The sequence below is a fragment of the Arvicanthis niloticus genome, chromosome 12, assembly GCF_011762505.2.
Source record: "Arvicanthis niloticus isolate mArvNil1 chromosome 12, mArvNil1.pat.X, whole genome shotgun sequence".
Taxonomy (NCBI): Eukaryota; Metazoa; Chordata; class Mammalia; order Rodentia; family Muridae; genus Arvicanthis; species Arvicanthis niloticus.
Window position 1 is genome coordinate 30,691,446 of NC_047669.1, and position 13,388 is coordinate 30,704,833.

Genomic DNA, 13,388 nt, shown 5'->3' on the forward strand with positions numbered 1-13,388 from the left:
GGCACACTACGGCACCTCTCCTCTGCGTGCTCCCACATACACATATCCCAGAATGCATTGCCTGTATGAGTCTATGGATAGCTATAGTTGTCTTTTGATATCGGGACTGGCCCTAGGATCTACCAAAGATCAGCCCAAATCTGTGGATGTTCAAGTCCTTCACATAAAATAGTGTGTGTAGTATTTGCATCTAGCTTAATTCTCATATGTACATACAGGCCATCTTTAGATCACGTGCTATAATACACTGTGTGGTAGTTTAAATATGCTTGGGCCAGGGAATGGCGCTATGAGGAGGTGTGGCGTTGTTGGAAGAGGTGTGTCACTTTGGGGGTGGGCTTGGAGATCTTCCTCCCAGATGCCTAGAAGATAGTCTTTTTCTGGTTCCCTTTGGAACAAGATGTGGAACTCTCAGCTCCTTCTCCAGAGCCCTGCCTGCCTGGATGCTGCCATGTTTCCCACCTTGGTGATATTGGACTAAACCTCTGAACCTAAAAGCTATCCCTAATTAAATGTTGTCCTTTATAAGAGCTGCCTTGGCCGGGCGGTGGTGGCGCACGCCTTTAATCCCAGCACTTGGGAGGCAGAGGCAGGCAGATTTCTGAGTTCAAAGCCAGCCTGGTCTACAAAGTGAGTTCCAGGACAGCCAGGGCTACACAGAGAAACCCTGTCTCGAAAAACCAAAAAAAAAAAAAAAAAAAGAGTTGCCTTGGTTATGGTGTCTCTTCACAGAAATGAAAACCCTAACTAAGACACACAATAAATGTTCTGAAAATAGCAAACATATTGGGTTGGTTGGGGGAAAACAACAAGAAAAGGTGGTACATGTGGTACTACCGAGGCAATTGAATAAAATTTTCAATCTGATGTTAACTAAATTCACAGTTATGGACCCTGTGGCTACCAGGGATAACTATATTTTATTGATGGAAACTCACATTCTCTCTTCCCCCATCTCTCTCTCTCTCTCTTTCTCTCTCCAAGAAAAAATTTCTTTCTGTAGTCCTGGCTGTCCTGGATGTAGACCAGGCTGGCCTCCAACTCAGAGATCTGCCTGCCTCTGCCTCCCAAGTGCTGGGACTAAAGTGTGCACCTCCACCACCCAGCTCATTGTTGGAAACTCCTATTATATGAGGTTTTAAGATTGAAAGAGTCCTGCAGATGTCTATTCTAGACACAGAAGGGCTTTGATGAACAAAACAAAGTCTTGGCCTCGTGTTGCAGAGAAGGAGGTGATGGGCAAATGAACAAACAAGTATATGTCAGGAGGTGACGGCATGGGGAACCATGATTAGTCTGAAGAGAGAGATGGATGATGGGAGTGTTGCTTGCTAGATGGTACCAAGCTGAGGCAACAGGGGAGCCTTGTGACATGAGGAAAGGACATGGGGTAGAGCCTTCCAGAAAGAAGACCAAGGCAGGGCAAAAGCCCTGAGCAGGAAGGCTGCCCAGCCAGGTTGAGGAGACAAGGAAGCCTGTGTCACTTTTGCTGTGGAGGTGGCCAAGCAGGCCAGGTGAGGGAGATCAGGAAGGGGTGGAGCCAATGGTATTTGAAGAAACAGGAGCAACAGAGAGGTTTCGGCAGAAAGAAACAAACAAACTGATCTCCACAGTGCCATTCAGTAATGCACATAGAGGATTAGGGTGGTAAAGCATCAAGAAGTCTGCAAACATCTGCAAGTACAGCCTTAAACCCGTCAGCTTAGAGTAGGCTGTCAGAGCTGATGGTGTGGCTCAATGGTGGTGTGCTTGCCAAGATGTGGGAGGCTCTAGGTTCCATCCCCAGCCCTGCACAGAGATAAGAGATAAATAACAAGGTGGGGGAGGAGATAAAGTGCAGAGTCGAAGCCAGTGCCAGGATTTCTGGCTTAATGGGTAGGCTGAGATGTGCTGCATTGGAGAAGCAGCAGAGCTAAGGCTGGCAAGGGGGTATCCAGCCGGCAACTAGGCCTGGCTCCATCATACTTTCTTCCTCTCTATCCTCCAGCCTTAGGAGGCCTGGAGCCAATGGGGAGTCCACCAGCAAAGCCTCTCCTCTGAGCATCCCTCCTCACCTTCAGAAATATTCCTTTCACTCTTTCTCTTTACTGCCTACTGATAGCTCACAGTGCATTCAGGGGCTTTATGTGTAACCCCTCGCCTTCCCTTTTAACCGCTTTAAGAAACTGGGATCCCAATGTTTCCGTTACTTGGACAGGGTCACACCTCAGAGATTGGCAAAGTCAAGGTGAACCCAGATTGGTTCCCTATAGTTGAGACATCTTAGGCCTGGAATAATTTCAGGAACACTGACCCTCTTGCAAAATATTTCCCCTCAGCATGCCACCTTTTAATGTGATTCCCCTGAAGACTGGCCTGCTCAGAAGGCATCCCATTAATATCTTAGATGCCTAGCCCTTTCTTTTGCAAAGAAGGGTGCTACCTAGAATTCTGTTGCAAGGGTCCTTTTCCTATCCAACTCCTATGGGACCCTGAGACCCTCGGCTGCCTTTTCCCAGAGGGAGAAAAAGAATGTAGGTCTGGAAGAATCCAGGAGCGTTTCTGATGTTGATCAAATGGCCTTCTATTCAGAATCTTGCAAAGGAAAACAAGCACACCCACAGAGGCAGATCCCTTGAGCCCAGCCAACCTCTGGCTAATTCCCTGGAATTTCTTATCTTTGAACTCAAGGTGAGTGAGCACAGATGTGACAGCTTGGGTTTGTCAGCTGCCAGCAGAACGTTTTTTTCAATGTGTCCCCTGTGCCAGTTCACTGCCTACGTAAGTATGGAGAAGAGGCAGCTTGTGATGACAAACACTCTGTTAGTCCGTCACATCGCTACACTGTAAACCCAGGTATATATATCTCTCCACATCCAGAACATCATGGCTTCAGGCTTCCTGCATTTGTTTGAGAAAAATAAGGAACATAAGCAGCCAACGGGATTAAGGAGATTGCTCATTAAGTAAACAGCTTGTTACACAGAATGATGACCGGAATTAGGATTACAAAAACTCAGGTAAAGCCTGGTATACGTAGCAGAGAACAGAGACCCTGTTTTAAACAAGGTGGAAGGCAAACACCAACCCTCAAGACTACCATCCTCTCACCTTCCCACTCATACCATGACACACAACTGTCCACATCCTCACAGATACCCATACACACATACATCTCACACCCCCACACATTCTAGGCACCAAAACCTCCAGCACAATCCTAAGCGTGTAGAGAACAGGGTGCTTAGCCGTCATGCAGGTAACTGCCTGCCCAATCCTTTCTGCTGGCTGCATTCTGAATATTTGCCTGCAAGGAAGCATCTCCCAGCCAGTTAGTTACCTGTCTGTCAAAGCTGCTACTTCCTTCCCCAGGGTACGTTTCTATACAAACTGCAGAGTCTCCTGACTAGTCAAAGTGTCTACTCGGCCAAACAGCTCTCTCCACTCACTGCACTGAGGGAAAGGAGGGCCTGCTTGATTAGACTTGCAAAGATCTTAGGTGCAAATGGATTCATCTGGCAGCCACAGTGGAGCAGAGATGCCTGCGATTCAGACAGTGTCCCAGGGGAAGGGAAAGTTTCAAGAAACATGCTCTGAGAAACCCAATGTGGAGGTGACCCTCACCATCACCTACAAAGGCAACACTGGCTGTGCCACGGCGCTTGGCATCTGGTGCTGTCTGACCCTCCACTGCTCTGGTTTTATAATAATGGGATTTAAGGCCAGACTAATAAGCAATCTCACTTGCCCCCTTATTTGCAGTTAGCTTCAAAAGAAACAGTTTTCCCAAGTCAAGGGGCTTTTGCTTTGGAAAAGAAATTGCTTTTTTTTCCCTCCCCCTTTCTTGTTTGTTTTAAAAATGAGAGTTTTGGAGTTAGCAGACGATAATAAAATCTTGGCTCTGCCACTTACCAGCTATGAGACCAAAACAAGTCCCTGCACTAATTTAGGCTTCAGCTCCCTTATCTGCAGAGTACAATGATGAGGTCCGTCCTCACAGGAGGGAGACAGGAATAAAGCAGTTCTTGGCTCGAAGCCTGGCACACAGTAGGTGCTCTGTAAACAATGGCAACTCTCTCCATTTCTGGAAAAGGCAGTCTCTGCTGGCTGCCTCTCAGCACTGAGACTGGCTGCCTCCCCTGAGTGGCGGAGCTGTGTGGGGTGTGCTTCTCTGAGAAGTGAGTGTGCAATCTTTTCCTTGTAGAATGATAGGTACCTGCTGCTCCTGTGTGCTCACGCATTAGTACCTAAACACAAGGCTTCGTTTGTAAAAATCAGGGGAACAAAAATTAACACCATACAATAACCACCTTCAGACAAGCTTCTCAATTCTTTTCCCCCACATTCAAGACCTGAGTGGTGTGTCTGTGACAAGGGGATTGGCCGCCTATATAAAGCCCACCTATAGAAAGCCACCTTGTTGTTTCCCTTTGGGGAGGAGAGCTAAGCTCCCCCAGCCCCCATCTTTTATTGTCAAAGACCACCCACTGGAAATAGCTGGCAACTTGCCACAGTCCAGCAGGGCTGGAGCGGGGCTGCTATCCCAGCCTCTACCGCTGAACAGAAGGAAGCCTATAGAAGGAAAAAAATCACCTGATAGGGCTCTCACCTGGGTGTGACTCTGCCTTCACAGATGGCAGACCACCAGAGAGGTCTCAGGGTCTGAAGGAAGAGTTGCAGAGGCCTGTGGGGTGATACTCGAGAATCTAACTCCAATCTGTAGAGGCAACTTGCCCGCTACAAAATATCCTTTCAGAAGCACAGAGGTAAAGTGACAGTTTTTGTGCAGTTGCGTTTGCAAAAGGAGGCACTGTGTGCTAACTGACAGGTTAACAACTTGCCCTCCTTTGAGTACAGCTGTGGAAAAATGTAAGCTACAATAACTACTGTAAGATGACAGTCGCTTTGGAAGGAGAATCACGTGGGAGAGGTGATTTGTGAAATGATTAAGGCAGTCTCTCCTTTCATGGAAAACCAATAAACCCAGAACCCCCCAATTTTCCTCTTCAATTAACTATGACCTATACCTAATAAACCTGCTAGGATGGCAATGTTAGGTAAGAGCAGACTAGTAAAGGCACTTGGCTAAGTCTAATCCGGAAAAATATTGGCAGAGCCAGGGAAAGTGGTGGGGAGTGGTGGGGGAGCTTTCTTTTTTTTTTTTTTTTTTTTTTTTTTTTGCTTTTTGAGACAGGGTTTCTCTGTATAGCCCTGGCTGTCCTGGAACTCACTCTGTAGACCAGGCTGGCCTCGAACTCAGAAATCCACCTGCCTCTGCCTCCCAAGTGCTGGGATTAAAGGTGTGTGCCACCACTGCCCGGTGTGGGGGAGCTTTCTTTGGGAGTCTAGTTTTAGCCTTTTCTGGGTGGGGTCCTCTACAGCCATCTTTACCTTCCATGCTGTGTGATGGCAATTTCTTGGAAGCCCAGGAGGCTTGGGGGCGACTGGGAAGCTTAGTGATTTGGTTGCCCCTAAAATACATCTCCCTTCACCTGACACACTGAAGCTGACTTCAGAGTCCTCTAAACCTATTGCAGAAATTTGTATATCTAGGAGCAAATGCAACAGACAAGCAAGATGTTAAATTCAAGCACATGTTTCTCTAATTGTCTGTTTGTCTCTGTCTTTGTCTGTCTCTCTGTATCTGTGTCTCTGTCTCTCTCTCTGTCTCTGTGTGTTACCCCTCTCTCTTGAGATAGGGTCTCTCTTTGTAGTCCCGGCAGGCCTCAAACTCACAGCAATCCTCCTGTCTCTGCCTCCTAAGTGCTGGGATTAAAGGCATGTGCCATCACACCAGGCATTTCTCTAATCATCAAGAGAAATCTGATGGAGTTGGGAAAGAAACAAAGTCTCTCCTTTTCCCTGTAGAAACTATTCAGTGACTGGTCTTAGAAACATGTCCATGATTCAGACTCAATAGATTCTGCATTCAACTCAGAAACTCAAAAAAATAAAATAAATAAAACAACAACAAACAACAAAGAAACAGAAATACTCTGACTTTGGGATCTCCAGCATGCTTAGTCACCCACAGAGGAAATATGAATTTTCAGGGAGAAATTAAGTCTTTTACATCATAGAAGCAGATGTAAAAGAGCTTTGTGGCATGCTAGCTCTCGGCTCCATCTTGGCTTTGACTCTGCCTGAGCTCTTATCTTCCCTGGTTCAGCTCACAGGTCAACTTTAGGATTTGCTCTGCATTTCCTTTCCTGCCAGCCATGGACTGCTGGATGTCATGGACCCACCCAGCAAAGTTAGAAATGGACTGTTGAAGAAAGCTGGCAAGGGTCGTGCCAGGATGCCAGGGACACAGCACGTATGCAGGAAAAGGCCAGTGAAAGGACAAAGGCTCCAGTCTGCCACACCTCCTCACTGTGGTCTTACCTAACATCGTCCAAACTCACTTCTGAGAAGAAGAGTGCTCTTCTGGCATATTTCCATTGCCTGGCTTCTTTGGGGTTATTTTTCTCCAGTCAGCTTACCCCTCACTCTCCAGTTACTTTCTCAACATGTCCTCTGGCAAACTGGAGTGAATTCATTGTGCCTTACTGCTACGATCTCTTCTTTCTGCTCAATAATCTTGTCCCAAACATCAAAGGCTTTCTTTGAAGATAAGGCCAAATTCGTCATTAGGAAAAGAAATTATTCCCTAGCTATATTTTAGAGGACAGTAAGAAGCAGAATCCCTCTGCTTTTTGTGAGATAAACAATGCCTGGTACATCAGACCACAAGGCATTCACTGTGATACCACTGACAGAGACATAAACACTTGGTGTTCCTCACCCAAACCTATGCAGGTTCTTTCCACATCGAGCTTAGATGCCAAATCACTTAATGATCTGTCTCCAACATATCTGTCAGGGGTTTCCTTGGGAGAAGGGGTTCACATGGCCACGACAAGTTCTGCCTATAGGAGTGTATGAACAACTAGAACCAACCAGCACCTAATCTACATTCCATTCAAGGCTGGACTCTTCCAGCACTGACGGATGAGAAATACTGTCATAGTGGTAACACAGACCAGGAACAAACAGCTGACCCAGCAGGCTCGAGAGAGAAGACCAAGGACCCCGAAAAGCTCACCTACGCCTTCAACTTCTTCACTGCTACCCTCAGGTGAACATTCACAGGACTTCACGGGTCATGGAGTTCATGAAGCCTGTTTTAAGGCTGAAGAAATAGAACTGTTTCATCTTGTACACATTGAAAATAAGAGTTCTGGAGTCCTTGCTGCAGGTTGTGGGGACTCTCAGTGTGGCCATAGTGAAAAGGAAAGGAGGGTGGATAACAGAAGAAAGAACAGGAAGGAGGATGACTGTGAAGGAGGCAGAGGCAGCTGAGGACAGTGGCTGGAAGCAGTGCATATGGAGTTTCAGGGCTGATGCTCACACTGCTACCTGAGCCATCCTTAGAACCTCTTTCCTGTAGTCTATCCGGACTCAAGGCAACCCTGAGGAACCAAAGAGGCCAAGTTCTTCCCTTGGAACACTTTTGTAAGCATAAGTTTCTAGATTCAAAGCAGACATGCTCTACCAACTGCCCTACTCCAAACAGCTGATTTGGACTCACAAATTATAAAAAAAAAAAAAAATATTGCATGTTAGGGTCCCATAAAAGAGCATACTCAGGATTTGATTTATTCCCACCGACAGCAATGTGATAGTGTGGTGTGTGTGTGTGTGTGTGTGTGTTCTCTGTGGGTCTTTGGTCAAATGATAAAGATACTTCAGAGATGTCTGATGACAATGGTTTACGCCTCCATCACAGCTACAAAAAGTACATACATACAAATGAAAAGTAAGAAGTTGATTATAGGATGGGATTATGGGTAATTATAAAACCAGTTTTCTAGTAGCAGTAGATGTTTATATAATCAATAAAAAAAACTGAGGGGACCTACTCTTTGATGAAGAACATTCACTCACCAGGGAGCTCCCATCCTGGTGTCTGATGCACTGTAAATATTTGTTGCATGTAGAAGTGACAAGAAATTACATATGTTAAAGTAAAAGTGGTTTTTTTTTTTTTAATGGAAACATATCACTCTTTCCTCTCCCATTTCCATCATCTTCCCCCAAAATTAGGGAGCTTAGAGAGTGGAGGAAAGAAAGCAAATTCCCAATGTATAATGACATCTTCTGAAACCTGGTTAGCTCTTATTCAGAGACCAGAAAGTATGAGAGGGTAATTACCAAGTGCAACTGGATCTTCAGCTATTGTTGGAAAGACACAAAGATAAACCCCTAAGTCATTAAGCATATCAGTGACTACTGAAATTTGAACCCAGACCCCCCAGGGCCCTTGGAGCACTTTGGTACTTCTTGCCTTCTTTTCTTAAACCCCAGGAGCCTGTGGGGAAGTGAACGGAATTACTTCATGAATAAAATCTCCTATTCACCGTCAGGCCATGGAAACCACAGAGAGGCCTGGAAGAGAGCAGGGATCTCATGCCACTGAAAAAACACTTCAAAGACAATAAAACCTTTGGACCCATTTGGAGGATGGAAAGGGACATAAATTACAGTCTTTATCATGAACTGGACAGCCAGTTGGCAGCTAAGCAGGGTCCTCTTAAGGTTGTCCCCTAGATTCTTCCTCCGCAGCTGTGGTCAAAGAACTTGCCCATCCTGGACTCTGTTAACTTTCACTTCCAACTGCCCATGATTTGACCTCTTCTCCTGAAAGTCTCTTGCAGTGCTTTGTTTCTGAGATATCATAAAAGTGAGTCAAAGGGCCAGTGTCTGAGATCTCAGTCCCTGGATTGCATAGGTATAGGCAGCCTCATCCTGAAGGGACAAATTCTGAGTCTCCACAGGACCTGGCCGCGTCAGTCCATAGACACAGAGAGAGAGAACTTTAACTTATTTTTTTTTTTTTGCCCCTTTGCATAAATTCTCTCTGAAAAGTCATCTAGTTGGGAAGTCATAACTCTACTGCTGTTCCCACCCCAACTCTGTCCCGCTGACCTCAGAGTACTTCAAGATCATTGTGGGAGCCTCCTGGGTCTCAATTATTAGACCATTAAGAAGGGCCAATTATAAGACCTCAGAGTGCTCCTGAGAAGCCTGTTCCACACCTCAAAGTGGCCAACCTCGTGCCTCAGAGTCACTTTAAGCAAAGCTCAGAAAACAGGACATTCAGATGTATGGACACCCAAGCCCCTCATGTTGATCCAACAAGACCTTTTTAATGTTTTCCACACTATTCTTGAGAAAAAGAAGGCCAACTTATTGACCAAGCCAAAAAGATGCAAAGTGGAAGAAAGGAAGGAAGGAAGGAGAGAGGGAGGGAGGGAGAGAGGGAGAGAAGGAGGGAGAAAAAAACATGGTGCTGGGCTACTTGCTTAGAATTAGAAGCCAGTGGTAGAATAAATCAGAAGTGTTTACATATTCAGGAATTCTTAATGCTACATTCATTAAATGGTCTGTGCTTCTCAAAATTCTGAACAACAAAGAGCTAGGTGACAAATGTGCTGGTCCAGGACGTTTCAGGCACAGAGCCTGACACAGAACACTTAATCCTGTGAGGGGTAACTCCAGTTCAAAAACTTATTGCAGTGGAGCTTTCTGGAAAGGGATAAGGGGAGCTCACAACACCTCACCACACCCAGAAAGTGCCTGTTTGGGATTGCTGGTATGTGGTTTGGGTATTCTTAGATGAAACTGCCACATCTCTAGAGGACAACTCTTGTCTCAAGGAACTGGGCATGGCTCAACCCATCTCCAAAAGTCAACAGAACCATCTCCAAGGCTCCTTTAGGCCCTCCAGGTCGGCCTGTCTCCCACCCCTCAGTTCTTTTCCAGCTAGAAAACTGACAGACCCTCCATAATCCCAACAGAAGGTTCTTCCTGCCTTTCCCTTCCCTTCCACAGCCTTCTCTCCTATTGACAGACACACACACACACACACACACACACACACACACCTCTTGCTGATACTTCATCCTCACAGACACCTCTGGATGCTAATTAATTCAGTGCCTCCCATCAGCCGGTCCAGCCTAGGGAATTCTTTAAGAGCTGTTTAACTTTTGGTCTTCCCTTGGTCCCTTACTTAGGATTTTCCTTTAAAGAGGCCGGTGATAACTTCTCCCCCTAAAGAGGGAGTTGAGTGTGGGCTTGTCTCCACCGCCTGGCTGTGCAGCCCGCGCACCCTGTCAGCCCTTCGGGAGCGAGTTTGGGAAGATGTCCGTATCTTCCTACCACCGGAGCAGCTTCCGGGAACCGCGGGAGCTAAACGAGCCAGACCCGGCTAGAGAAGGAGGCGCGGCGGCCCTCGGCCGGGCGGTGGAGTACAAACAGTGGCGGCCCCGGGAACTTAGTGCGGCTTCAGGCCCTGTCTTTCGTCGGAGCCAGACAAGCGCTGGGATCCCCAGCAAGAGACCAGCTCAGAGATCGGAGCTAAGCCCGAGCCCAGCTTAGCGCTCCAAGCCCCAGTCTGAGCCCCAGCCCAGTGCTGGAGCTCCAACCCATGGATCCAAACCCCGTCTGAACCCCAGCAGAACACCACGAGCCCCGAAGTGAGCCTCCAGTTCGAACCCCAATCAAGCACTAGGAGCCCCAGCCCCGGTCCTAGCCCAGCTCCGGGAGCTCCAGTCGGAGCCCCAGCCCAGCGCTTGGAGCCCGCGCCCCGCCGCACGGCTCGCGGAAGCCCTCGGCATCACAAGGCGGACGGCCGCCTAACACACGCCTCCTATCCCCAAACCAACAAATAAACACAACTTTTTATGAAAAGAAAACAAACTTCAGCGACATGACTCACCTCTCCTGCAGCCGGAGCCTGGGAAGAGGCGGCCGGGGCTCCGGGTCCCGCGTGGTGAAGCGGAAAGGGCCACACGGCCCCACGCACACCGATACTCAGCGCACAGCGCGATGACACACGGGGACACACACCACGGGAGAGTGGCCGCAGCCGGAGCAACAAAGGAGCCCCAGGACCCAGAAGTTGCGGCCGGAGGAGGAAGGGCTTGTCTGGCCGCGGCGGGTATGGAGTGCGAAAGTTTGTGAGTGCGGCCGGAGCTGACACCAGCGAGACCCAGCTCAGGGTCTCCACTGTTGGAAGCCGGAGCCGTAGTGGCAGCGGCGGCAGCAGGCGGACAAGGCAGGGGACGCCGCGCCCAGCGCACCCACTCCCTCCATATGGAAGACGCTTTTTTGGATGACTGAACTTGCAAACAATTCCTTCTTTTGCTTCTCCTGCCTAGGAGCCTCCCATTACCGCTCGAGGAGGGGAGGGGAGCCGAGGAGGCGGGGAGGAGGGGGAGGAGCGAAAGGGAGCAAAGAAAAAGTCTTGAAAAGGAAACAGGGGAAAAAAAACTCCACACAGTCCCCCAAATTTTAGAACAATTTTTCCCCTAACGCCTACTTTCTTTGCTCTGCGTTATATTCACTCAGTCCTCCCAAATTATTTTCTTTGACAACACCAAAAGTGCCTTCCTCCCACTCGCGGAGCGCGGGTCCACCCTGCTTAGCTTCACCTTGGACCCTTCCTTTGGCCAGCACTATCCCTCCTTCCCGTGGCTAGTCACTTCTCCCTGAGCCTTTTTCTGGCACCCACTTCTCAATTTCTCTATCATTTTGTAAATACAAACAAACAAACCTACCAGATAAAGCAGTAAAAACAAAGTTACCGTTAATAAAAGCAGGGCAATCCCCCAACCACCCCTCCCCCCACCCCCAAAAAAGTGAGGGAGGGCAGGGGCAATTAGGAAAATGATAAGAAAACTCATCACGGCAAAGCCATCAACCAGCCTTCCCAGACACTCGGTTGGCTGGGAAGGGTTTGCCAGGTCCTTGGCTTGACCTCCATTCATCATCCTAGGAAAGGGGTGGGGGGTGGTGTCACGGAGAGTTAGTTCATTACCTCCGTGTTGGTTGGGGAGAAAACATCCACAACAGTAATTTTCATACCCATTGTTGCGGAACTTCTTTGGACAAATTGTTACAACGTAGATAGATGGGCTCCACCTCCAACTTCTGACTCAGTAAGTCTGTGCTAAGGAAGAATTGCTTTAATTTTCAGGTGATCTGAAACTGCTAGCCCAGGTCCACATTAAAACAGACAAACAAACAAACAAACAACCCAAAACGCACTTTTATACACAAGTCCAATGCTAAGTTAAGTTGGCAACGCTGGATTTTCTAAGAATGCAGCAGATCCTGTGAGAGTTCCTTATCGTTTATGTTTAGGAGTTAAGCCATTTGGCAAAGCCTTGTTCAAGATGGGGAGGAGGTGGTCCTTGGAGTGGGTCATCCAGGGAAGAGCAGGGTGAAGAGAGATGCTGTCTTCCCCAATGGCAGAACAGTGAAGCTGGGACTCAGAAAGCCGCTGTGTGACAGAAAAGAAATTACTTAAATTGGGGGGGGGGAGGTATTTTCTGTTGTTTTTAGTTGTCCTCGGAAACAAACAAACAAACAAACAAACATCCAAGCAGTTCATGCTCAGCACATGATTCCAAATGAAGCAGGAGGAGGAAGGGAGAGATTCTACATTTTACAGCATTCTTTCCTCCCGTGTTTGTTAATTAGAGCAGGAGCCGGTTTCTGCGTTGGTTTATCTGGCATTTCAGGCTCTATCTACATGCCTAGATGGTTGGGCATATCCCCGTGGCCAAATGGATCAAGGGATGCCATATTTTAATAAGACGGTGAAAAGGCTCTTGAAATCCCTCTTTGAACCTCCCACCTGAACCCAATACACTTACTTCCTTCCCTTCCTTTTCATTTCCATCAGTTTGAAGAATCTCTGAGACTTGCTTCTCTCCCCCTGTTCAGTGATGATGTTAGCTTCTGACATCTCACTGTCCCTCTGTGGCACAACAGAGGGACAGTGGGACCTGAGAACCACCCTGGGAACAGAACTTGTAATTCCCTGAGAAAATGAAAGCATCAGGTAACAGCTGACAGTTTGCTATTGTTCGGACACTACCTTTCCCTGGAGCCCCGAGCAGGTAACAGTCTGCTTTTCTTTTCTTTTCTTTTTTTTTCCAAATTTAATTTTTTTTATTGTTTAAAATTTTAAGGTTGTTAAATTAATTTTATTTTCTTATGTGTGTGGGTGTTTTGCCTGCCTGTGTATCTGTATACTACACACACGTCTGGTGCCTGTGGAGGCCAGAAGAGGGCATTGGATCTCCTGGAACTGGTGTTACAGAGAGTTGTAAATCGCCATGTGGTTGCTGGGAATTGAATCCGAATCCTCAGGAAGAGCAGCCAGTGCTCTTAACCACTGAGCTATTTCTCCAGCCCCAGCTTTCTGCTTTTCAAAAATACTTTCCAAATACCACTCCCACTGGCGATGGTGTGAGATCCAGTAATAGCAGGGTGCTTGAAGTTCTTAGATTTCCGTATCCTTACATATATGATACACAGCTTAGCATCTCAGAGACGTCTCCTCCTACCTGCTCAAC

At 47.4% G+C, this 13,388-nt stretch overlaps 1 protein-coding gene across 4 annotated transcripts in view; it reads right to left on the reverse strand.

The window, feature by feature from the left end:
* The window catches only part of Boc (BOC cell adhesion associated, oncogene regulated), a 74,768-nt gene extending 63,593 nt beyond the window's left edge, over window positions 1-11,175 (reverse strand). For all 4 annotated transcript variants that reach the window (XM_034515041.2, XM_034515039.2, XM_034515042.2 and 1 more), the window contains exon 1: window positions 10,742-11,175. The gene's annotated coding sequence lies outside the window, so the exon portion shown is untranslated. The remainder of the gene's footprint in view (window positions 1-10,741) is intronic.
* Window positions 11,176-13,388: the final 2,213 nt, after the last annotated feature.